At 40.7% G+C, this 25,927-nt stretch overlaps 1 protein-coding gene and 1 long non-coding RNA gene across 8 annotated transcripts in view; one reads left to right on the plus strand and one right to left on the minus strand.

Annotated features, from left to right (window-relative positions):
• LOC148404021 (uncharacterized) overlaps window positions 1-25,927 on the plus strand; it is a 107,452-nt gene that overhangs the window by 74,658 nt on the left and 6,867 nt on the right. For 2 of the 7 annotated variants that reach the window (XM_088379321.1, XM_088379359.1), the window contains 2 exons: window positions 21,092-21,258; window positions 21,602-21,779. The exons of 1 other annotated variant lie outside the window; for it this stretch is intronic. The gene's annotated coding sequence lies outside the window, so the exon portion shown is untranslated. Of the gene's footprint in view, window positions 1-21,091; window positions 21,259-21,601; window positions 21,780-25,049; window positions 25,234-25,927 lie in introns of all 7 variants that reach the window. 4 more of the 7 variants (XM_088379328.1, XM_088379338.1, XM_088379343.1 and 1 more) reach the window with 4 other exon arrangements.
• Window positions 16,576-19,974, minus strand: LOC148404023 (uncharacterized). Its single transcript, XR_015859795.1, has 3 exons — window positions 19,914-19,974; window positions 18,193-18,269; window positions 16,576-17,744 (listed from the first exon to the last, which is right to left on the minus strand). It is a non-coding gene; the product is annotated as an uncharacterized LOC148404023 (long non-coding RNA).

A 25,927-nucleotide genomic window follows, 5' to 3' on the forward strand; every position in this document is an offset into this window, starting at 1 on the left:
TCTGTTCCCCCAGATGGATTAATTTAACCGATAGCACTGCTACCATCTTGGCCGCTTTTATCAAAGACTCAACTCCATGCTGAGTTTATCAATGTGTAGGTGCGAACACTCATTCCAGGTCTCTCTGCTGTCGTTTGACACTCGGAAATAGAATTCTAACATCTGTGAGTCTGGGGTAAAAGGATGTTATCCACAAATTAAGTTCAGAAGAAACACCTCAAATTGAAGTCATAAAAGTAAACAGTCTGAACTATAGGGTGAGTATCTCAGACACTTTATTGCATAACAACAATTATCTTCACCATTCAACAACTATTCATTTTGAAATCAATATCTATAAAAACAGTAGATAGAAGTGAAAATATTGTGCTCTGCATATCAGCACAAAGGGTTGCTGGCGAAGAACAGTTTAAAGCTTTTAATTCACATTGTTACATGCATAAATATGTGTTCATTAAGAGGAATGATATGAAGGCACTCTGCCAGATCTCACTAGGGGTGATGAAGCCTGGAACAAATGTGAGGTCCTGTCGACTTTCTTCACAGTTTATAGCCCATGCGGCAACACTGCACTAAGTAGCATGAAGTTACAGTTGACTTCATGCAGTGTCTTCCTAATAAATACCACACAGTATGTCATTTCTGATATGTCCTAAAAACCTCAGGACACTGAAACAGCGCATTTATGGAGGCTTCTTCTATTGTCCTCATCAAGAGTGAACAAGTCCACCAAAATAGCACTAAATCAGTTCCCCGATCGTCTCCTATTGGAGGAACATTTGCATTAAAATCCTCTTGCCAGGGGATGCTTTGAGAATAATTGTCAATTTTTGGCTATGTGAAGCCCTTTGAGACTCTTTGTGATTTAGGGCTATACAAATAAACTTGACTTGACTTGACTCTTGCCGCGCCGCCCAGACAATATTCTATTCAGTCCCTAACCACATACACAATGAATTGATGTGCCCTGCTAAGCGCAGTGTGAAAAGAGCTTCGGTCAGTCCATCATCCAAATAATTGCCACATTTGAGGAAATGCACTAGTAACAGCAGGCTACCTTTGCCAAATTGGGGCGATTCATTCACACGTCCCAATATATAATTTTTGAGGTTACAAACAGGCACGCAAGGGTCGTTGTCGACCCACCTTCAAAATTGTCCCTTTATTGTCATTTTCTAAATGTTGAATTGATTTTGAATGCCACCACATTTTTAGCAGCACGTTAGCTTGACCTGAATTATGCTGAACTGGTTGTTTTGAGTAAAGTTGTCAAATATTTTGCACTTCTTTTATAATCAATTATGACTTATCATGCCAATCGCATCGTAAAGTAGAAGCATAAACAAATGGGGGGGAAAAATAGATTCAATTTTTTCATGTTGGCATTACCCTGCATTTTAAAACACAGCCTTGGCAATGATTAGGTGTTTGTCTCAATTAACCTGCAGTTGCTCATCAGGAAACAGGGGAATACAATTGGCTCCAATAGTTTTTAAATTGAATCTAATGCACCTGATAATAAGTGAATTTTCTAGCTTAATTACAAATCGCTCATCTGTTCTCCTCCGGAATGAGGATGCCACTCCATTATGTTGTCAACGTTTAATATTCTGTTTAAAAACATGTATGCTCAGCCATTTCATTGTCACCCCATCCTCCTCACTCATGGGACCAGTATTGCAGCAAGAATTAACTTCTATTTACGTGTAGAGGAAAAGCTGACTTGCTGCAAACAACTTTGAACATGACTGTGGACGCAATTAAAATTGCTTGCAAAACTATTATTGTACACTCAAGATTGATGATGTACACACAAATACACAACACTACACGCTAAAGCGCTATTCACCAATTACCTAATTGGCTTTCTTCAGACAGAGTTCAAAACAACAAACAGTAGACTTAACCATGTGTTCTTACGATTTCATAATACGGTATATCTACGAAATAAAATATGCAATCTCCTGGGATGATCCTTTTGCAGCGGGTTAAAGGAGGCTTTTGTCAAAGTTAGCGGTGGACAAGAGAAAACTTTAATCACAAAGTTGAAAAAAGCAAAGTCCCACAGCCCTTGCTAAGCAACACAAATCTAGATTAGCACACGCAAGAAATCGGATGTCACTAACCCGCACGGGTATGCGCTATGGATCTTAAGAGGCATAAATATTTCTGATCATTTACAGTGACTATCCATGAGAAATTAACCTGATAAATGTAAACATTGATTTGAAGTCCCGACTGTCATGATCCGACTTTCATTTGGTTTTGATTTAGAAATAAGTTTGTTTCCTTGTGCTCCTTTTGTATGCGTCTGTCTCGTGCTTATTTATCCCATTAAGAAGAAGCGTGCTTTAATTTATGATGAATGTATGCAAATACAACATCTGATTATGTAAGCAAGCACTATATCTGGTGCTTATATTTGTTTACTCATTTAGCAGAGCTCCTATTTAAAGAGCTTAAGGTGACAAATCAGTGGTAGCGTTTGCTTTTTGCGTAAACGAGCCACCTCATTCAAATACGTTTAGAAAGAGACAGAGAGAAAAAAACAACCTCATAACAGCAAACAAACAAAATGTCTCTTTTCCAGATGGTAGCTACAGTGTGAATGTTAAAACTACAGCTGTCAACCTTGCTCTTTAGTTCTGATGGCACATCATAAATATTGATGCAGGCATAATAGGTAGAATGCATCATATGTTTACACTTATGTAAAAGCTGAATGCATTTGGGGCCCAGGTAAGGGATGATTTGGTTGATTTTTCTACTTTCAGTTAAACTGGTAGCTGCATTTTTCTACCTTCAAAGGAGTCAAACCGCATAACTTGTTCACCTCAAACAGTAAATGTCAGGCAAATGAAAAGTCGTATGCTGACTGATGTTAAGACAGGTTTGGGAACGTGAGAATGAGGAGAAACACTTGGTAAGACAACAAATACCTTTAATTCCTTTTACTGACCCCCACTACCCACCCTCCATATTTACTGAAACCTTTCCAGTGATCTGACTGAGGATATTTATTCCAAAGGGCATTATTATGAGATTCTCCCCTGCACGATTAGCACACAAAATACTTCAGTTGCTCATGTTTTTATATGCAATTCAGTTCTTATTTAAATCTAGAATACATAAAAGTATGTATTTTTTTTTGCAAGAAATGAGAACTATCAAGATTTCGTATTTTTGCTGTCAATGGTATTTAGAAAACGATTTGAATTAAAGATAAAATACTCATTAATTTTCAACCTTTTCACGCTTTCCTGATTTTTATGGTCTTGGTCTTGTCTACGTCCCGGCTTGTCTCGGTCTTGGTCTTGGTTCAGTCTCAACTCCGTAAAGTCTCAATTTTGTCTCTGCTCTGTTCTCGGGCAAGCGAAGTCTCGGATTGAGAACAATACAAAGTAAATATGCTATCGAGGCAGCGAGGGTGAGCTGCACCAAGTTCCTGGGGGTGCACATCAGTGAGGACCTCTCCTGGTCCGCAAACACCTCGTCACTGGCAAAGAAAGCTCAGCGCCGCCTGTACTTCTTGCGGAAGCTCAGGCGTGCATGTGCTCCTCAGGCAGTCCTGTCTACATTCTACCGTGGCACCATTGAGAGCGTCCTCACCAATTGCATCGCTGTCTGGGGTGGTAACTGCACTGAACAGAACTTGAAGGCCCTGCAGCGCATAGTGAATACGGCTAGTAAGATTATTGGTGCTTCGCTCCCCTCCCTGAAGGACGTTTACACCTCCCATCTCGCCCGCAAGGCAACCTCGATTGCCAGAGATGTGAGTCACCCGGCTCACTCTTTGTTTGACCTTCTGCCCTCTGGGAAGAGGTACAGGAGCCTGCGCTCCCGCACCACCAGACTCGCCAACAGCTTCTTTCTCCAGGCTGTTAGGGCCCTGAACTCGCTACCCCCTTCTGCGTAGCGTACGGCACTGTTGCGCTATTTTCGGGAATGTCTGCTGTACGCGCACTTGCTCCTTTTTTTTTCTGCTCCTCTTATTTATTTATTTATTGTTGTGTTATTTATTCATTATTTATTCAGCACGCTTTTGTTGTACTTGTTTACTTGTTTGTCTGTTGTGAGCCATGTCTTGTCACCGTGGGATAGGGGGGAACGAAATTTCGGTTTCTTTGTGTGTCTTTGGCATGTGGAGAAATTGACAATAAAGCTGACTTTGACTTTGACTTTGACTTTGACTTTGAAACTGGCATGCCCACCAGATGCGTTGAACCACCTTGTAAATCACAAAACTGACTGAAAACTCAACTTGTTACAGCTGTTTGGTGGCATCTGAAACATCTTCATTTGATTGCGGGATGTCAAAAAAATAAATAAATTCAAGCTTTCAACATGCTTCCCTGTGAATTGTGGAAATACGATGATTGTTCCGACAGCGCTATTGCCTTTTGCGGGGCCCAGCTGGAGAAGACGATAAGAGCGGTAACAGCTCATTTCTCAAGAGGGCGTGCATCTGTCTGTTTCCCCGCTTGTGCCTGATGCTGTTCATCCAACAGAGGTTCTCTCTTTATGTTCTTTTGGGTGCCTGATAAAAGGCCAAAGAACTGCCAAGGATTACAAATCGCGACCTGTTTTTCACAAAATATGATTTCCTATGCAACAAGCTTTCAGATTACTGTTGTGTACAATTGCTGTCAGGATACGAGGCAAGGTACGCTGCACATACACATCTTTTTATTGTACTGCAGTGTCAGGAGGTAATGGCGCAATGTGTTAACCAAAGACAACCCCAAGGTTAAACGTTTGCATTCCGGCGTGTACTCTGCAGCGTCACACTTATGCTGATGAGAACATAAGATTGCCTCAACCTTGCAATCGGCGGGGAAGTGAAGGAGATTAGAGACCCGGACTCACCTTACCTGAAGAAGGTCTGTCATTTGAATGACTGACATTCAGCATGTTTGCTTCATATTTTCTTTTATTACTTCTATCGTCGCGTTCTCTGCCCTCTTAATGCCCACCCTCTGACTGAAAGCTGCCGGCCTTTTTGTTTTGATGTATTGTCCAAGACAAAATTATACTTCAGGTGAGAGCATTAGGTGGGCTTTGAATATTAAAAATACGATAAGAACAGCACTATCAGAACCAGGAGTACAGCCTGTACCACGCACAGACTTAAAGAGCAAAAGATGCACAGGAGGTTAAAGGAAGAACAAAAAAGCTCTCATGGGCTTTTTGAGGATTTCATAATTTGCCTCTTGAATGAGGAGTGAAAGAATAAGCAAAGAGAGTTGGCAGAACACTGGAGACAACATCCCACAGAGGCGCTCTCCATCATGCAAGGACAGCTTGCTAATAGAGTTGTTTACATGCATGCAGCGACTCTATCTGTCTTTCTCGTCTTTACCACACACACAAACTCACACATACATTTGCATGCGTTGTCTCTTGACTTTGCTCCAGGATGTTAACGCTATAAATGGCTGAATGCCTACTCCACCCACTGACATTTATCAAAATCAAACCTAATACATGGGGTCACTCATGCGTGTGTATGAACAGTGTGAGTGAGATTATGTTGTGTCAGCTTTTTGCGTATGCAATGGTGTATCTTTGTGTGGCGCGTAGACAGTGGGACGAGTAGGCCCCATTGATGTGGACTTGTTCCCTGGATGCATCTTAAAGCTGATAATGAGTTGAGCTAGGTTAACACTGCAGGAAAATATGGCCCAGATTGGGATTTTTTGGTGACCTGCGCCTTGTATCTCAAATAATTTAACTTGTGTTGACAACAGTCTGCAAAATGTTGGTCCTCCAGAGGTTTAGTGAGAGTCCACTGAATCCCCAGCTTGTGAGTTCCAGTTTAGTTACGGTTCCACATTTCTATGCTAGAAAGCAGGAGAGACACAATATTTTATCAAGGTCGACAATCTCGTATATCAAGGTCTGCAATCTAGTTGCTAAGCGAGATAGGGATTACTCGGTACCAAGGGCAAATTTCTGGTCACGGCTATTTATAAAACGGATAACCACAGGTGTCACCACCTCTTGTCGGCTTAGGAGAAACTCATATCTCGATCTCATTAAGTGTGGCTATGCAATTATTATAGCACTGGTTGAGTTTTTATACAGAAAATAGGACTGAAAGAAACATGCAAACAATCAAGAATCAGGATTCAGTAAAGTGGCTAACGTGACTTTAGAAATATGCTGCGTCATGCCCAGTTCATCACAACATTGGAAAAAGTGCCAAGAAAAAAGGATGTGGATTTGAAGGGAGGGTTCATCAGCGTAGATGACAGAGGCTTTGGTCATGAAAGGCCGTTTGTCTTTCAAATGGTAACTGTAGTGAATGCACTGGCTTTTGTGTGGAAGGCATGGGTGATTCCTGAGGTGACTGAGAATGATGGTGCAGGACGTGAGCCGACTGTCTCAACAGGATACGCATGTACAAATTGCAGTCGATACCAGATAATTGAACTTTTTACACCCAGTGAACAACTTTTGAGGCAGCACGGACGGGGTGGTGTCTCACAGCAAGAATGTCTTAAATTCAAATCAGTGTCGGGTCATTCTGTGCAGGAGATGACCCAAATTTGGACTCGTGTCAGAATGTCTCATAATTGATCACTAAACTATAGTAGCGCTTCTTGGCTCTAGCAATAAAACAACATGTGTGCCTTTTGTGCCGCTGCACAAACATGCGAATCACGGGCCTTTCGTTTCAGTATCATTCTTAGACCAACCGACCACTGAATTGAGTTTAAATATTGTTCTCGTCCTGCTTTGTGTAGCAGAGTAATAGCTACAAAAAAAGATTCAGGTATTTATTCAAACTTCAACTGTCATTGTGAGAATACCTGAGTATGTCCGATTAGCTTTGCCATATGTGAAGAGGAGTCAGCGTTTGAAAAGTGAAAAGGATCTGTGTCTATGCTACTCACCAATGGACGCTACAGTTGCTTTTTTACTTTCAAATTTAGCTTGCAGCAGACTTTAGTGATGGTATGCATCTTGTGATCTCGACACAGTATTCGATCAACTGGTGAAAGGAGACTTTGAATCGCTCTTCTTGCATTGATGGAATAACCTCTTCAAATAACAAAGCGTATGTAGGAATGGAGAAAAACATTTGCTGTATTGTGTGTTCCGTAAAGGGCTTTGTGACAGCTGTTGTAGACGCGTGATACATAAAGTTGAGTTGAGTGAGCAAAAACTGCAGCACAGTGCCAGGAGATACGCTTGAATAATGGCCGTTTGTAGTGTCACAGTACGTCTGTCGCTGGTTTATATTTCATGCATGCGTATTTGGACAATTTAGCTAGTTCATCCTTGAGGCACACCAGACTGGCTGCATGGTGCATCATAATGAAAAAGACATTTTCTGTGATTAATACGTATCTCCTCCAGCTTGATGTATACACTCAATCATGACCTGAATCTATTAGAAATGATTGATTTTGTAGAGAAGTGAAGAAGCGGAAACAAAGAGTGAGAAAGAAGGTGATTGGTAAAGCGATGACAAAAATAAAGACGGATGAAGACCAACATGGACTGACATGATCACACTAACAACCTTTCAAACTCACAAACCACACAAGCACGAGGAGAACAAGCAAACTCCACACAGGAACACCAAAGTCCTAAATCGAACCTCCAAACTCCGAACTGTGAGGCGAATGTGCTGACACTCGTATCGCCCTTCTGTGGAGAAAAGTTTGGTTGTAATGTCTGATATCAACTTTGTGACTGGTCGCTGTGGGAGTGGTTAAAGCCACTTTTGAGTGAAGGCAATATCCACTAACAACAGACTCACAATGGGGACAGATGAAGACACCTTTAGTTTGCAATCACCACAACAGTTTACTTTGACTCACTTTCCCGCAAGTCAGCTGAGTGGTCCCTCACCAATTAACTGTAATCATTCCCTCTGAATGTAGCGACATGCAAGTAATAATGGAGGTGAACACGCTTTATTTTATGGATTTGACTTACTCTCCTTCCACTCACAAATGTGATTGGATGAAGAAGCTTGCAACTGTGGGACATTGCAGGACGACTTATGCATTTCACTTCTTTCTTACAAGAGTTCAAATAGGTTAACTACAAAGCAGAATACATTTTGTGCTGTGGATTGGGAGAGCATTTTTGTGAAGCTTAACTTACTTAATGAGTAACTTCGGAAAAAGAAAAATTGGTTGTCAATTGATTGGTCCAAAGCAATTCTGAGTGGCCACATCTGAGACCTGTGTCATTATTTTCTGATTTCACCCATGGTGATTTCCGGTATGTACAATATGTACAGCCACAAAGGTCGGCATTTAAAAAAAAATGTCACGTGAAATGGTTTTCTACTGGCATCATGACATTTAAATCATTGATATTTTGTAAGACCTTTAAAAACTAATCAAAATTTCAGATAAAAAAATGTAGTACTTTCGTAATCCCATAGTATAATATAATGGAGAAGAAAGAAATGCTGTGGCCTTTCTATATATCTTTAAAAGAATAAAAATGTATCAAGAAACGATTATATGGGTGATAGAGTTCTTGACTTCATCTACAAACTAAAAACAGATTGGCGATGTCTTTTTTTCCATTTGTTTCCTAGCCACATCATTTGATAATTTAATACGACACCATCCAAGCAAGCAAGTGTTTATCGTATATCCTCAATTTGGACAACTATGCCCATTAGCCGAAGGCTTAGACCATTCATAGTCCCGAGACGGAAAATGTTCAACATGTTTCATTCCAAATTACATGATCCTGGAACATTAATATCAAATTAGATTCGTAATGCTGTAGCTGAAAGTCAAGTCAACTACCATTATCTACTTTGAGGCATTCCACTCGAAACGTAAATATTTGACTGATAAATAGACAAGGATAACTATATGTTGTCTGACAATAGGCACATTACAAATTAATCAAGTGTCAAGCAGCAAAGCGGCTCCATGCATATATTATGTATGCGTAGGTTGTGATATGATGTGAATTCAAAATTTAATCTTGCAGCCATGTTAGTGCACAAACGCGTTGGTCCAATCAACCGAAAGGTCAGGTTTCACATTTCTCTCCCTAATCAAAACACTCGTCTGGAGGAATGCTGCATTTTTGAAGCAGGTATACAAAATGCAACGCTAACTTCAAATTAGATTTTAAGGTATTTTTAGGTCAGGACCATTGTCTGGATTTCAGCTTTGCACAGCCCGGCTCCTAAAGGAGTCATGGCATTGAGCCAATTACTTTTGAAGTGAACTAAGTGTTATATTTTGCCAGTTACTTTCATCTGAAGGTTGTAATGAATACTTTCTTCTACTTCTTACTTTTTTGTGGAGTGGATAAACAATGCTGAAATAATTTCATCAGTATCAGTGAAATTGGCTTTTACGCCATAAATTATATGGTTGCATTTTAAGAGCTAAATGGAACTTTTTGGCAGATCTCGTAATTGAAATAACGCTAGCAAAACGGCCCAGTATCTGGCTTGTTGCAAAATCCAGAACAATCTAAGAAAAGGGCTATTTTCATTCATGCCATTGTATGATATAATCACCAGCAGTATTATCAGTGGTAGAGTGACAATATTACATAATGGGACTTTACGTTTTATGTGATGATGATAAACAGATGGTCTGCTCTGGTGTTTTTGTACTCGGCCTTTGTAGAGCAATTGGATTTGTTCTTTGGGTAAAAACCTGTAAGATTCCACTCTGTGTCCTTTCCCTTGGTGTTGAAGTTGTAAGTCTATGCCACTTCCCAATGTTGGAGAAGCTTCTGACAATAAAAAAAAGCACAAAGTCCAGAGTCAGTTCCCTCTACTCCTATGTCATCATCATTCTTAATGAGGCTAACAATAGCAAAGTCTCTAAGACCTTGTAATCCTTGATTGGCATTTTAGAAGTGCCTGAGCGTTCAGTATTTCAGCCTTTTAATACATACACCCGGGTTGCTTAATAAAGTATTCAGCAATTTCACATTGAATATTCATTGGAACAGACAAGCAATTGTGTCGCAATGCTCTTTCTGCCTCCTCTGTTCTCCTGGTGTGTAAATAAGGAGACCAGTTATGTCTCTGTCACATCATCTATCATACAGCCCAGCATAACCAATTGCAATGACAAGATGAATATGCTCAATGTCACTTGTCTGTGACGAAACCAGTGAGAACGGTTCACCCTGTTTAATTGGTTACGCCTCTCAGGATGGACACTAATTACTGCCAAGTCGTACCCGAAAATCTTGGAAACGCAAAGCCTAAGCGTTTTATCTGGCAACCCACAATGGAAACAACACCCCGCTCCAGGATCAGATATGGCAGAGTCCGGCTTTGAGGCATTTGTTTGAATCTTTGCCGATGCAGTCCCGATAGAAATGTCCCACCCTCCATTTGTAAAATGCGCAATATTGTCGTCCATGAAACAGAAAGTGTATCTTTTTGCTAAGTGCCATTCTACAAATTGTTGTGCATAATTTGATGCCTAATCTATTCCACGTGCTGGATGCAACTATAACTAAATTGTAGTTTTTGTAGGTGTAAACAAGAATAAAGCATTTTTGTTCATGTCAAAATGTAATAAACTAGTGAAATAAATGTTCACCAGTGAGACCAGAAGGCTGCAGTCAGAACCAGCCCTGAGGGCAATTCTAATAAGCACAGTGTAATAAAAAAAAATGAGTGTGGTATACGTGGAGCTCAGCCCACGTACCCTGAAGGCTTGCCCTGCCCTTTTCCAGAACCTGCCTCTTGCCGTTACAAGACTCTTGGCTCTTCCCTTCACTAGCTCTCTCTGGTTGCCACGGGGACACTTTCTTCTCTCTTGGTCTCCAGCTGACCTGCTGCTTAAGTCAAAAGTGCAGAATCACACACCTTTCATTAAAAGTCAGTGTTAATACTGTCGCAAACCCTGTACGTTGACTTTATCCTCGGTAAGGCCGAATTTCTATTATGATGCTTGCAAAACTAGATGTTTGAATATTCCATCTAATCTCGTTGATATGCGGCCTGTATATTTTTGTCTAATAATAGAGAAGTGTATGGAGCGGCGACCACCTTACATTTAACATACATCTTCTCGATGGAAGCCGGAAACCATCAAAGCAGATTTATGGTAAGATGAGGACTTGATATCTGAGTGACACTAGCCAATCATAGTTCTGACACGTGAAGATGAGCCCATCAGTCGATAATAGGCAATGGACACTGAGTCACACACAATGATTGAGAGAGAGAATGGCTGCTCAGCTGGGGTTTAGAATCTTGTTGGACTCCGTGAAGCCAGAGTAGCCGGACAAAGTCAACATTGGAACCCCAAATCTTCTGTCTTCGTTCTTTCTTCTTCTTTCTTCACCTCACATGCCAGTCATAAATTATACTCAGACTTAGTCAGTTTGTCTTTACTGTAACTTAAGTTTCCTTCTAAGTTCTTGCGTTGGACCCCTACGTTTAATTTGTTTTGTTAACTGCCCTTAAATACAAAAGAAGAAAGTAAACAGTTCTGAGGGTGAAAATGTGTAACTACTTGGCAAATAATGAACAAAGGTCATGAGAAACATGCACAAGGTCCTTGTAAAGTATGGTTCTACTGTAAACTGGGCCTCAGTCCAGTCATTTTCATTTCTACGCAGTTTTGAAGTTTAGCTGGCGTTCCCTGGGGTCATTTGCACAGAGGTGGCTGAGCCGGCAGATATTGGCTGTTATCTTGGATCTCTCTGCAGTTTGAAGTAATTGGCAGTGTGAAATCTCACTTCTCATTTAGAAGCGTCAGGGTCTGTGCTCAACATTAAAAGAACATCTTTTGCCAAGGAGAGAGACGGGAGGTGGTGCGCTGACATTGATCGACTGTTGCATTACTAACTTTGGGAGATGCGTTTCTGACATCCTTTGGGCCTATAATTGAATTCTATTCCAGCTTTGACAATTGCAAAGATGCCTTAAAGGGATGGTCCAGAAAGGTTACCCAATGTGCAGGAAAAATCTCAAAAGGGTAGCCACAGAGTCTAATGTTATTTTCTTAAACCAACAAATCAGGAACAGGGAATCATGGAAGTGAGATAAAAAGCTCTGACCTTAATCCCATGGACAACAAACAGTATCTGTCCAAGATGGGCAAAGCTGGAAAGTTTTTTGGGGTTGACAGGCTGACACAACATTTCACTGAGGGGTGGCCGTGTTTCATGAAATACAGCACACACATATCCAGAAACATTCCCAACATACTTATTTGACAAACAGGATGAGGTCTAAAGCCCGGTTCACACGGCAGGATTATTAGCCCAATTTTGGATGACTGTTTGAACGCAGCTTTAGTGCAATATTGTTTTTGCAGCTTCTCATTGAAGTATTTTGAAGTGAATTGTACGTAAGACTGTTTGTCATGCCCTGTGTGTGAGGGATGATTTTACACAATGGGCTGGTCATCAATTCCAGAGCGGAAATAGAAAATCAGATACACTCACACCTATGAGCAACTTAAAGTCTTCTTAATTCATCCCAACATTCATGTTTCTGGAATGTGGAAAAAAAAAGGAGAAAACTTGTGCTAGCGCACACCCAAACACCATAAAAAAGAGATGGATTTGAACCCAGAATATCTGACTATTGCATACGGTAGTTTTGTCTTGCAGTTAGTGAGATAAGATTTTTTTCTGTGGTTTGCACAGGTTTTGAAGATATCGTATTTATCAGATCATCAGCACCAGAATACTTACACAAAAGATCAGGCTGAATCAACAGTTATCGATTGAAAATAAACCGAACATTTAATCCTCCTGAAGGGTGGATTTAGTATTTCAGGGCTATTGCATTATATTGCATTAGTAGTACCGCTATTCTCAGAGTCAAGAGTGGAGTTACGTCGTTCGGGCTCAGAAACCAGGCCATTATAAAAGTCACGTTTAGGGTAACATAAAGTACAACCGGATGCATGAAGAGAATTATTCATGGCTCGTGATGCACGTATCATGCAGTAAGCGCATTAGAAGTGCACACCTACTGTATTTCTTCCAAAAGTGTGTCGAGTAACTCCACGCACCTTTTCACTTGATTGAACAAGTCGGCTCTCCCGCTGTTTATTCCTTCAGTTCCGTGGCGTCTCCTGCTGAGAGCGTGACTTTGTTCCTATCACCTCTGTCCCATTTTATGATGGTGTCTACCGTAGTACCTTTCACATCTGCACACAAGGGCTTTTCAACTGCTCACTCTGACATACACAATGAGCATCCACATATTTTAGATTGCTCTCTGCATGGCCAAGCTTTGAACATCACAGAACTAACAGGACTTCCCATAGGGAGCTGAAATAAATACGTAGCCTATACTGAGTTAAAATCAGTCACCATGTAGAGATTGGTGTGATGATATTGAGAGGTGGCCGAGCGGGCTGTATGACTTATGGGAATCCAGAACAACTTTTTCAAATGTTTTATAAGTCTTATTGTATCTGCTAATGATCTCATCGGTCTACGGTTTTCTTCTACTCCTCTTGGGATTCTTAGTACAAAAGGCGAGTTAACTAAGAAACGGCTTTGAGTGTTGACAATGACCCGCCTCTCGCTCTCAAACGAACTCATCAACCACTCGCTTGTGCTTGAGAAGGAAGTTGAAGAAGTTCATTGCATGGTTACGCAGTCTGTTATCCTTTCTTCATTTCCGGCTACACGGTCTGTTATGCTATCTTCATTTCAAACTGTGTCATGCAAAAATATTAGGGTATCCATCAAAGGAATATATTTCTCTAGACAAGAAAAACAATACTTTATGGCGCTCAATCCACAATCACTGACCCAGAAGTCTTCAGACTACAAGAAAACGTCTTGACTTTAAACTTAGCGTGCACCCTGTAAGTTTTGTGAGTGACAAGTACATTAAACTCATAGCCGTCAAACAACAGGCAGCTGTCATGTAAGCGAGCCGCTTGAGACCTCTTGGGGGGGATTTCTCTCAAAACTCCCACTGCTGTGGTTGAGTCAGCCAGTGGCTACTTTCCAGTCGACGAAACAAGCGTCTAAAACAGCTCAGGGGGCATCAATATTTAACCAAGCAGCTTGGTGAACGAAAGGAGCCTGCTCTGTTTTATGCCACCCAAGAGGCACCACTCACTCACTAGCAGGCTAATTGCTTTATGTACATATGCAGAGGTAGCCTTTGCACATTATTCCCTTGACTAGAAAGGATGCATGTGCCCAGGCTAGCCGCTCTAACTGTCAAAGGGGAGGCATGCATTGTTTCTGTGTTTTCGTTGGAATTCAGAACAGACATTGTTATGCAACCTGTATTAGGCTGTATTAATTTCGAGCTCAAAGTGCATTGCCGCAATGTTTACTTTTCAAATGGAATTGAGAATGCCAAATCATTTGTCATGCAAGCAATCTTGTGTGTTTGACGTACCTAAAGGTGAGATCGTCACCAACATCTTTTGCGTTTGCTTTCTTGTTTATTTCTTTGGTCCGCTGTGATCCCTTTGGCGCTCTTCCACCACCACAAGATTGCTGTTTGCTCACCTACCATGCTCCACCTGCATACCCGCCAGCGAGCCATTCATCCTCTCTTCAAGCTATCATTACTTCTTCACCTGGTCGTCATATACCCGTTGCTGGGTTAAATAAAGAAATGCTTTCAGGGATATTCAGAGCATTATTGCATGACTTTGAAAAATATATAATTGTTATTGATCCGAGTTCCTTGTTTTGAGTACTTGTGCTTTCTCTTTGCATAGGTTTAAGAGTTGACGCAGCATAGACAAATATATCGAGAGACTTTCTTTTTTGCAAGTCATTCTCTAGGGATGTAAGGTAAAATAACTTATTTTTGCAAAAACCAAGGTCCAGGAAGTCATGCTTGTGTTTGATGCACGCTAACCTGCACATTACCTTTAGTTCAACTACACACAAAACATTATCCATTGTCATTTTGTGGAGGTGTAATGATCACAAGGCCTAATATTTTGTATTGTGTACTGCCATCTTCATATGAGCATTCTGGCTGCTACCTTAGCAACCTTAACTCAAATCACTCTTAAGGATATTGCATTCACCTTGAGAAGAACGGTAAAGCATATCTGCATCTTGCACCTTTTTTTTATTATTCACTTCTATAATGACAAAGAACTGCTAGAGCTCTAAAAACCTTGGCTGACCTTATAATCCAAAGAAAGGTGAGGTGGTGAAAGGAGTCTGTTTCTAGCGGCACAAAGGCAGAATGGCAATATACATTGTTTATACATCACAGAGCACATATTTGAAGAACAGTGCTTACTGAACTTCACTTGATTCCCAGAGCAAACCAGAGGTCATATGCAGAGATGATATTTGTAGTTTTAACCTTACAGCTTCTCCAACTTAAACATTTTTCGTGACCGACCTAAATCCTGCATGGCGTAGCTGCGCTGAGGCAAGTTCGACTCGATGTTAATCATTCTGCAGATGAGAAGGAGGGTTGCGCCACTCTGGTAGTGGTCACAGCCAACTTCTATTATGGCCAATTCAAAAAACTTCAATTTCCTTACAGCGCACCAGTCATGGTGTCATGAAGCGGGCATTTGGAAGCTGTCCCTCAGCCCTTATCATGTGCCCCTCCACATAAGTCTTCCGGTCTGTAGGATGATGAAAAAAATAGATGGCAATAATTCAGAGGGTTTTATGCACTGTTAGACAAGATCTAAGCAAGTGTAAGGTTTAGATCAATTTACTGCGATTAAATCGTTCCTCAAGATCGATAAACATTTGCGCCTTAGCGCAGTGCTACCACTCAATTACATATTGCTGTATTTTATGTTTCCTCTGGATCCACCTCTTCCGTACTTCTGTGTGAAACCAATAACAGATAACCACCCTCATGCAACTCTGTGTTCTCTCTGTCCAACTTTTGTTGGACATTCACACCTAAAATGTTTCATATGATGTTGCGGCATGCAGACCTAAGGCACTTAAAATCTCATATTTATGTATCTTTGCTTTCTGACTAAGTGTGCACTTAACGCCTGCTGGATGTGCTATTAATCAGGAGATTGGTGCTGTTAAAATTTGCTTTCAGCTCTACAGCTACTTTATTATGTTTAATTGGCTGAAATCTGCAAATGATTCATGTAAATGTCTGGATTGTGTCCCGATAAAGGTACTAATGGGTTGCTCCTTTCATTGTCATCATAAGGGGGGTCACGAAAATGTCACGTTTGATTGACATATTCAATCACAAATGTGTCTTTATAGTAGGCCATCAAACAAACATCGAGCCACAATAGGAGACCAGAATTAACTCAATGTATATTCTGACATTGCGATCAAGTAATCCGGTTCCCAAGTGACTTATTAAGTCCGACGTTTCTTTCAATTCAGTGACTAAAACATGTTCAAGCATGCAACCTTGCTACAGGGTTTGTGAAACCAGCTCAAAGTGAGCTGCTTATTGTCTGTGATCTTGTTCTCTTGAGGTCTTAATGTTCACCAGAGAATGTTTCTGACGCTAAAGGCAGCGTAACACATCATTAGTAGTTAAAGAAATAAATCCTTCAGTGCTCCTCAACTCTTTCAGCCGCAAATATATATAGTAATTAAAAAGAAGAAACCTTTGTGTTTATTAAAATAAGTGTACAGCATATCATCAGTTGTCACATCCGCATTATTCGTGACAAATTTTTGTTCTGATTTTAGGGAAGTACTTAGTTGACATTCTCCTTTTGGTAGAAACCTCACAAAAAAACAAAAAGAACAACAGACAGAGCAAATTCATGTGAGGCATTGACGTTCTACGCGTTATTTTAATATCTTGAAAGATGTATTTCTCCAAAATATTTACTAAATATCCAATTTTCATATCTGGCTTTAGTGATATGACTAGTTTCGAAGTACAGTGTGTTTTCATTTAACAAAAGTGACATATTACAATTGATAAGCAAATATATGAAAATGATTAGCAGACACACCCGTGCATCAATAACATCAGAACTAGCAAGCCAGCCAAAAGTAATAATAATTCATCAAGTGTTGTTATAATTGTTGTTTTGGATTTATTTTATTTTTTATGTTCAAGAGGGTGGCAAGCTGAGCAATGACTGTAAACAGCATTGACCCAGCCCGCCCCTCTGCAAGCAAACTCTATCAGCCTATAATTCTCCTTTAAATGGAGAGGAAAGCATCTGACACTGGGCACCATTATCAGAGAAACCATTTTCTTTGGGTGGCCAATTGAAAGCCGCACAAGAGTGGCAGCTTGCCAGAGGAGGATAAGGTGCATTCTTCTCTTCTGTTCTTTAACGTTTTAAAATAGATGACCTTCTCTTTGTTTGTTGTTGTTGTTTTCCTCCTCTTAAGACTTTTATTGGCATTTGATCTGTTGCTGACTTGTTTTGTGGTTCAACAAGCTCGAGTGGGCATCTTCACTTTTCCCAGAATGTAATGACTAATATGAGAATTGAATTGAACACAATGGTAGCTGTGTATTGATATTCCTCCTTGTGTCACCACATGCAATGGAAATAATCTGGAGACTGCTACTCCCTGCTGGCTTTGAGGTTCAAACATAAAAATAAATAAAGATTTGATTGTGTGAAAGAGGCAGTGTAGGTTAAGCATGAAAACAATGCTGCCTGCAGGGTTAGTATGAGCGACCATGCTTCAGGTGACATGGTATTGATCTGCAGCCAAGTTGGAGATAAGTGGGACATGACTGAACCTGACGTGATTAGACACTTCAATTGTGACACATAGATGCATCGTGGTGCCTAAACATCCACCAAGTGTGTCTGTGTCAGCGCCCTTAGGAAAACTGTCGTCACAATGGCCAGGTCAACCTAGGAGGTCATATATATTACTTATCTCGTCACTATGGAAATACAAAATGTTGAAAATTACAGGTATGATTTTTCTAAGAATATTGACATTCAACCCGAGTTTCTGCAAAATTGTCCGAGTTTCCTAAGGAGGGACATTTCAAACAGATACTAAGATGCATGATGCCTGTCTGCACTGTGGCTTACAATGTGTCACAGGCTTGATTTATCTTGTTCTTATTAAAATGAGTGAATCAAACATTTATATTATTACATTTGTTTACAACGTATTGAATACAAGCTGAGCATCATTCTTCATCCACCAAGGAGGTTTTTTTTTCCTATTGCTGTTGGTCATTACTGTGTACAGTCACCTCGACTTGTTAACACAGGAAGGGGGTTGTGTTGAAGAAACATTTGTCATGACCTCCCAGAATTCACACATAATTGCACCACAACTTCTACTCACCTAAGTGCCAGTCAATCATCGAGGAAAGTGATGGTGCAGGGAAGGAAGTACCCAGGCTGACTCCATTTGAAGTTAATCTGAAAAGACATGAATGATCTGTAATCGTGTCTTATTCAATTAATTCGTGTTTGGTGCTGACCTATTTAGTTTCACCTAAAAATTAAAGGAGACTTTCTTCCAATTTAAAACGGTATGTTCTGTGACATTCAGTCAAAATGTAACAAATATAAAGACTAACATTAAACAGCGGATCCACTTGTAAACGATTTTATGCAAAAAAGCTTCTGCTGCTGGGTTAATGGGCTTTTGTTACCATGACGACTAGGGGCAAAGTAAGGGTGGTACGACCAGGCGGGTGGCTGCTCGCGCTCAAGAAGCCCAGAATCTCGAGATAAACGCAAGTCCCTGTAAAGAGAGACATTTTCCTTCGGTGAAGCATCGAATTATTTCTAACCAGAATTTCTGAGTGCAGATCCCTGCATGTGGCAACAGACAAGTTCTCAAATGCAATTTTCCTTCTGACCCCACACCAACAACAATAAAACCAGAAAGCAGCTCATACAGAACAGCAAGAAAAAAATTGAACAGATGTAATTGGGAAACTTTCTACTTAAGGCGTATAAGGGTGTTGTTTGTGGCGTGGATGGCTGCATATAAAAGGTTATGTAAGGGTGCAACATATTTGGCAATTCATCATGAACAAATCATGCTAGCAATGTAGTAGCTGACTTCACATGCCAACATGCCTGCGCGTTGGTGAGATTTGTCTTTGAGCAGAGACGCAAAAGTGAATCTTCCTTCAATAGTGGCTTGAAGACTGTTACCTTTTATTTTTAGACTTTTGGATTAAAGATTAAAACATCTTCAAGAAACAAGAGAAGTACAGTTGCCTTGATTGAACCTTTCCATAATACGTCGCGGCTGTGTGAAAATCATCACAGAGTCAAACTCTTGATTTATAATCAAAGCATTGAAGCTGATTTGACTCCTGACTCAAGCCATGTTTTGGCCACTTCAGCTATATAATGGCCGAAATAGTCCAAACGTCCCATAATCAAACAAAATGAAGACATCATATCTAAATGTGGGTGCGACCATACCTGTTGCTATTGAATTAGACTTCATTTGCCTCCGGTCCTATTCATACCGAAAAACTATTCTTTGTAATCTGTGGTCCATGACAGGCCATTCCATATGATTAGCTTGCGGTGTTGTGGGTCCTCCCCAACTCACTTGACAGCAATTGCGACCCAGCTGGAATTGTGCCACATCATTTGCTTTGCAAATGAACTGCATATTGAATATCATTTAGTTGATGCCTCCATGCGAAGGTCTGAATTAGTTTTTGAAATGCTGCAAAGCACTGAGAGTTTAATACTTCGGCATGGCAAATAAGGGGAATATATGAGTTTGGGCACTGTGCACAATGTTTATTTCTATTTAAAGGTGGTGATAGGTAGCTACCCTAGAACAGATGAAGCAAGTTTTTATTATTCACTTTTAGTTATACTCCTATGGCTAACAAAATCTCCCTGCCTGGATTGTTGGCAGATAAATGCTACGGCGCATATCTGAAATGTAAATATGCTGACTCAATTATTACATTGTAGCAAATGTTGAAATAAAAGTTACGTGTTTAAGACAATGGAATGCATCACAGACACAGATCACAGATCACACACTTTGCATGCAAAGTAGGTGTCGACTCTATTTCATCTTACCCTGTGCTCTGTTTCCCTTGTGGTGACAAGCGCTTACGTGCCTGCGCACATGTGCCTTCAGTTTGACTCTGCGTGTGTGCACCAGGCCCAGAGTGCATATCACCACCACCTAAAAACACTATCACAAAACACATCACTGAAAAACATTTGGCTGGTGATGTTTGACAAGCCTTGACCAAGTGCAGCTTGGGTCAACTCTGTGTTCTATTACCCCCCCCCCCCGCATGCTGTATTTTTCACAAGTCACACTGACTAGACTCCCTTGAGGACAAAAAGCAGGGGGTCAACGTCAAGATTGTATATGAGTGTGTGTACGTGCAGGAGGTACGGCACCATTGAGGCTCAAAGGCAGACATTTTGGATATGTTCCAAGCTGATGCAGTTCGGAAGCACTGCTTCTTCCCCCCACGGGCCTGGTTGACATTTAAATTGTCCATGCTGGTGACCAATGCATAAAGAAATAGCTGCTCCATCTATTACAGCCAAGGTCAGGGCACTGCAGCATAGTTTGCCTTGATGTCAAATGTTTAGTGATAGCTTGTATAACTCATACCATGTCCTAAATTACACTTATTTTTATTGAACTACACCATTAATTCACCCCCCCCCCCTTCCCTCCACAGAATAGATTATCCAGACGCCGCGTCCATGCCAGTGCCATAACTTTTAACAGAGTTAAGTTTTTGTGTTTGCCTGCTAAATATGCAAGGGTCAATGTTTAATGATAAGCTGTCAGTCAATGTGAAGCAGTGGCACTGCATCAGCCCTGACTGTAAACACCCGTGACCTAAACGCACCCTTGCAAAGATACACAAGCAAACACAGAAAGACTTACTAAAGATTTTAAAGTCATTCTGTTAGCTAGCTAATCCCACTAGAACGTCACACACCATCTCGGACTCCAATTGTCCTTTGCCTCTCTCAATTTCTCATGCTCACATTCATTCTCATTCCACTCAAGAACCCCTTGTTAGAGCTTGCCATTGCTGATCAAACTCTCTGCCAGTCACTTTTGGTTATCATGCAAACGTAATCCCCCAAGCACCCATCCAGAAATAGAAATGTCGATGCAACTTTATCCCATATGTCACAAACCTCCATCCTTCCATCCGTTTTCTATCCCATTCATTTTTCAGGTTTTGTGTGACAAAACATATTTCTATGTCCTTCTGCTGCAGATGGCGTTGCATACAAAACAGTTTGTCCCCTATTTTTGAAGGGCAGTTCGCAGCATGCGAGCAGACAGATGGAGAAGCGGGAAGGTTAAGATGCTGGGTGAATCTAACGGCGTCTCCCCATGTGAGCCGTGACAACGTGGCAGACAGCGAGAGATCGATGCCTCGAGGTGACCTCACCATAAAACACAGCAGCTGTTCACTCGTTCATCTTATGTTCGACTCACCTGTTGACACTGATGCTGACGCAGCACCGGGCAAATCTCAAGCGCACACCCACCTTATTCTTAGCTCAACACTGTAAATAATGCAAGGAAAAGAATGGGAAACAAATAGACCGAGCAGACAAAGACAATTGATTGTTAAAAACTGATGTGAGTTTGTGGGTAGCTCTGGTGGACCCTGAGAGTATTTACTGAGGAGGAAAGAGAGACAGAGTGAGGTTGTGAAATGCCGGAGAGCTGCAAGCCGATATCCGTCACAGTGGCATTAATGATATTCTCTATTCATTAGAGCGAACCCTGGGGACCTCAGTTATTAGACACGTCCCAATTAAAGCCTGCGGTGAGCTAATGCTTCTGGCCTGGGTCGGGGGCAGTATGACGAATGAGGAAACCTGGCAGGTTACATCACATCACGACACAGCAGATGGAAGAGAGAACATTCAAGTAACTAGGAACAAACCAGCAAGGTATGACATCGCACTCTCAGTGGAACAAATTGTGTAGTGTGGACCGACTCCTCTAAATATTTCCAGTAAACCAATCCCAACTAACCAAGTTAACGTGTGCATCAATAGTCATGCCCAACGGTGAGCATTATACAATAAATTGATTTCTGTAGACGTAAAAAGCAGGATCCCAGCAGATAACATTGAATCATTTTCAATAATAATTCATTTTAGGCTCTACAGTTTAAACTTATTTCCATGTATCATATGCAAAAATCTAAGGAATTTTTTTAATCATTGTTCCATTGTGTATGTCCTTTGTCTGATGGACATGCGAGCAACTTGTTTCATCCCACGCTCTATACTAATGTATGCGTCCACTTAATGGATTTCCAGTCACTAGTCAAAGAAAGGCACTCTTAGGAAAGTTACTGTCCCGTGAAAGACAATGCCATCTTATATTGCTCATATTTATGACGACGTAAGGACGCAGTGGAAGTGAAGGGGAGCTGAAGTACTGGGAAGCTAATATTTCATCTTTATGTTTTTGTGAAGCCGTTCCAAAGCTGGATGAATATTGGCAGATGAAGGCAGATTTACAGTCCAGCCGGAATATGAACTTTTTCAAGATCATGTTGCGTAGCCAACCGAGTCTGTCTGTCTGTTGGACTTTTAAAGCAATCCTTTTTTTATTTGAGGAGCTGAACAAGCGGTCCGTTTCAAATGAATTCTGACCAGTGTTTGAAGAAACTATTGATCTTCTTATATAACATTACAATTCTCCTTGAGCTGTTTTTTGGGTTGTTTGTTCAGGATTTTTTGTCTGAAAACAGACACTGATTTAAAAAAGTGCAATTTATGTATTTATGGAAATAAGCATATTCAGACATTTTCCTTGAGCACTATTATTATGACAGCTGTTTCCATGCCAAGATGTTGCCATGTAAATGTGCATATAGAAGGATTGTGTTGTGGCAATGGCTAGAAGAGTGAAGGTTATTTTATTGCAAGGTTCATTTCATTTGCATCTCCTAAAAGAGAAGTTTGTCATCGGCAGGCAGAAACATAAATCATTCAAACAACGAAAAGGACTACAGTCCCTCTTGGCTTCTTCTTCTTCTTGTGAAGAGTTGCTATTCAAGTGATCGGGATCAGGCAAGCTCATGTTTGTTATGGCGGCAAGTCAGATAAATCAATGAATCCGCACTTCCTACACCATCTGTTCCCCTTCTGTACCTTTGCTTGATTAAACCAATTGAGCGGCCTGTCGCCAGGATGACCCCACTCCGCGGGAGCCCATCTGTGTGTCACAAAGCTGATTGGTGATGTCATCAGAGAGCACTTGCAATGGTTACGAGACACAACCGACACACTGTCAATTGTAGAAAAAAATGTCGAAGTTTTACGAGTACCTTCCTCCATCTCCTCTGTCTGATGAGATGTTGCAGAAAAATCGACATTTCTCAGAGTTCACTGCAACCAAGAGATGATTAGGTGCTTTTACGTCCAATCAAATGCAGCTAATGATCCGGGAATTTTATATTTAGAAGCTAGCGTTCCTTAATTTATGATTTCCCAGCTCACTACATAAATACTAGTATTGGCTTGAAAATAAATAAGAAACGGGCCAGCGCACATTCAACGGTCTACACCCTCAAGAAATAATGCTCCTATAGGACCAAAGCTGCAATTAGTCTCAGAGAATAATTATCTGAAGGCAGAGAATTTAAAAAATGACCGTTGTATGTGCAAATATCTAACTGGATGATCTTGCTCTCTGTTTCCAATGGGTAGTTTAACAATTGGGAAGATTCGAGTGTAAAATAAGCAGCACCGGAAAAAAAAAAAAAACACTGTAGGAAAGGAATTCAATCAAGATCAAATCAAACTAATTTGCTTTCTTCCTATATAGCATCCTTATATGACTATGGACAGTGGACATTACTCCTGGTGGAATGCAAATAATTCGAAACCCAGATTTTCCAAAATGAAAAAAAATCTGCCAAAAAACAAAAACATGACATACACCTATGGGAACATGATCATAAAGCATTTTTTAACTGTTTTGAGATGTCTCAAATACCAACATTTACTATAAGCATGTTTGTTAATGGAGGTTTCATAGAATGAAGCAACGTGAGCCTGTTCACAATTGCACTGCTGCACTTGAATCAATGCTTTGTTAACCCATTTGATCGTTTTAGGAACTACTTTCTCAGTTTTTAAATAACGCCTTTCCACTTCGACTTCAATTGAACACAATTGAACACTCTTTTCTACAAACACAAGACTCATCTGTAAATAATGTTTACATGCAAACACATTGAATTAACGGTTTATTAACAGATTTGGCAAAATTTTCACTCATTTAGCTCTTTTGTTAATTGCTCCCATTGATTTTGTCAGGTAGATTGCACCCCACAGCCCTCGATACAAGTTACTGCTCTTAGAGCTGGCATCGCTTAAGTCCAGCATCTCCCAAAAGCAAGCTGCAGCCTTGAAAAGATTTTTTTTTTTTTTTTTCCAACCAGTCATGTTTGTTGTATTCCCAGCTCACTCATTTATTTGGGAACTACTTTGTAGTTCAAGGTGTACGGTATTAGATGAGGAAGGCAAGGGAATTAAAGTGACTTTGAACCCAGCATGGTAGCTGCTTGCAGTTGGGCTGGTCTGCATATTCCACAAACTGCTGATCCAGTAACAATCAACCAGGCTTTCGTGTTTGCAGAAAATCTACCAAAAAAGACAAACCTCCAGCGCTGTGAAGGTTGCATACAAAGGGAGAGGTCAGAGGGGACTGGTTCCAGATCAAATACGCTAACTCACGGGTGTCAAACCCTGGCCGGTGGGCCAAATCTGGCCCGCAGTGTAATTATATTTGGCCCGCAAAGACAAATTGTGCATTGACTATGTCAATACTAAAATTGCAAAGTCAAAGTCAACCCCCCCCTCCCCCTCCATGCCTACCTCCACATTTCACTGACAATCATTCAACAAGCTCTCAGCTGGCACAGAGTCCAAGTGATGAAAAAATGAAATATTTTGGAGTCAGCCTTGTGCGTTATTGGAGAGAAATGCTGCTGTCACTCCTAAACACGCTTTTGCCCCAACAATATTTATAAAATATACCCTTGGTGTGATAGACAGACCTACTCTTTGGCTCATTTCCTTTTCTTCAGAGAAAAACATACACAGACAACACTTTGCTGCTTGTTTTTGTTCCTTTAATTCGTACATATGGGTCACAATTAACTAGCAGGCCTGTTTTGATGATTTCTTTGTCTGATTCAGAAATGGAGGCTGGAAGGAAGAGGGTAGCAATGAGAGAATAACTCTAAAGCACAGCGTTCCAGATCAGTTAGTCGCTACATCTTGTTGAGCTGCAAATTAAAATGGATCTGATTAAATTCATTCCATTCTAATGTAGTCTACACGTTGGGCGAAATATCTTCGAAAGGGAGAAGAGCGTGAAAAGGTAAATGAAAGGTCAATATCAGCCATTTTATTTTGTGTTTTGTGGCACGCACATCGTATGATGTAAAATACACACAACATAGCTATAACAGTTATAGCAGAAGAAGACAGCATGTTTTGATAAAACTGACAAATTGAAGCAGACATGCGTACATAATTTATGAATCATCTCAATCTATAATTGCGTTTTGTTTAAGTGTTGCATGCAAATCATAAATACTGGTACCTGTAACCGTCATCACCTTCAATCACAGGACCAAATATGTCATTCAATTGTTACCAAAGCATATTGGCCGCACTGAGCTCCTTGTTTGTCTCAGTGAGAAAAAAATCAAACTCCTTTTAGTTGTTGGTGACGTTCAAGCAAAACTATCTACCTCCGCGTTCTGCTCCTTATTAATCCCCCTCGGAAGCAGCAACCCATTTGTCCTTGACTGTGACAGAGTTTTGGGTCAATAAAAGCACTGCAGTGCTGTTGTGGGGCTGCCCGGTAAAGTCTCTGCTTGGCACAGCAATACTCTGACTGGCGTCCGAGATAGATGGTAGAGACACGTGAACGGAATCACCCGAGTGACTCGGTCGCAGCTAGTGCACAGCGTCGATGTACATTGTTGCCTCTCATGCTCCTGCCCTGAGTATTCAACACTTAAAGGAGTCAAAAAAAGAAATGCTTTCAGTGAAGCACATTATGCAAA

Source organism: Syngnathus floridae, chromosome 1, assembly GCF_059516105.1.
Source record: "Syngnathus floridae isolate MCC-2025c chromosome 1, RoL_Sflo_1.0, whole genome shotgun sequence".
Lineage (NCBI taxonomy): Eukaryota > Metazoa > Chordata > Actinopteri > Syngnathiformes > Syngnathidae > Syngnathus > Syngnathus floridae.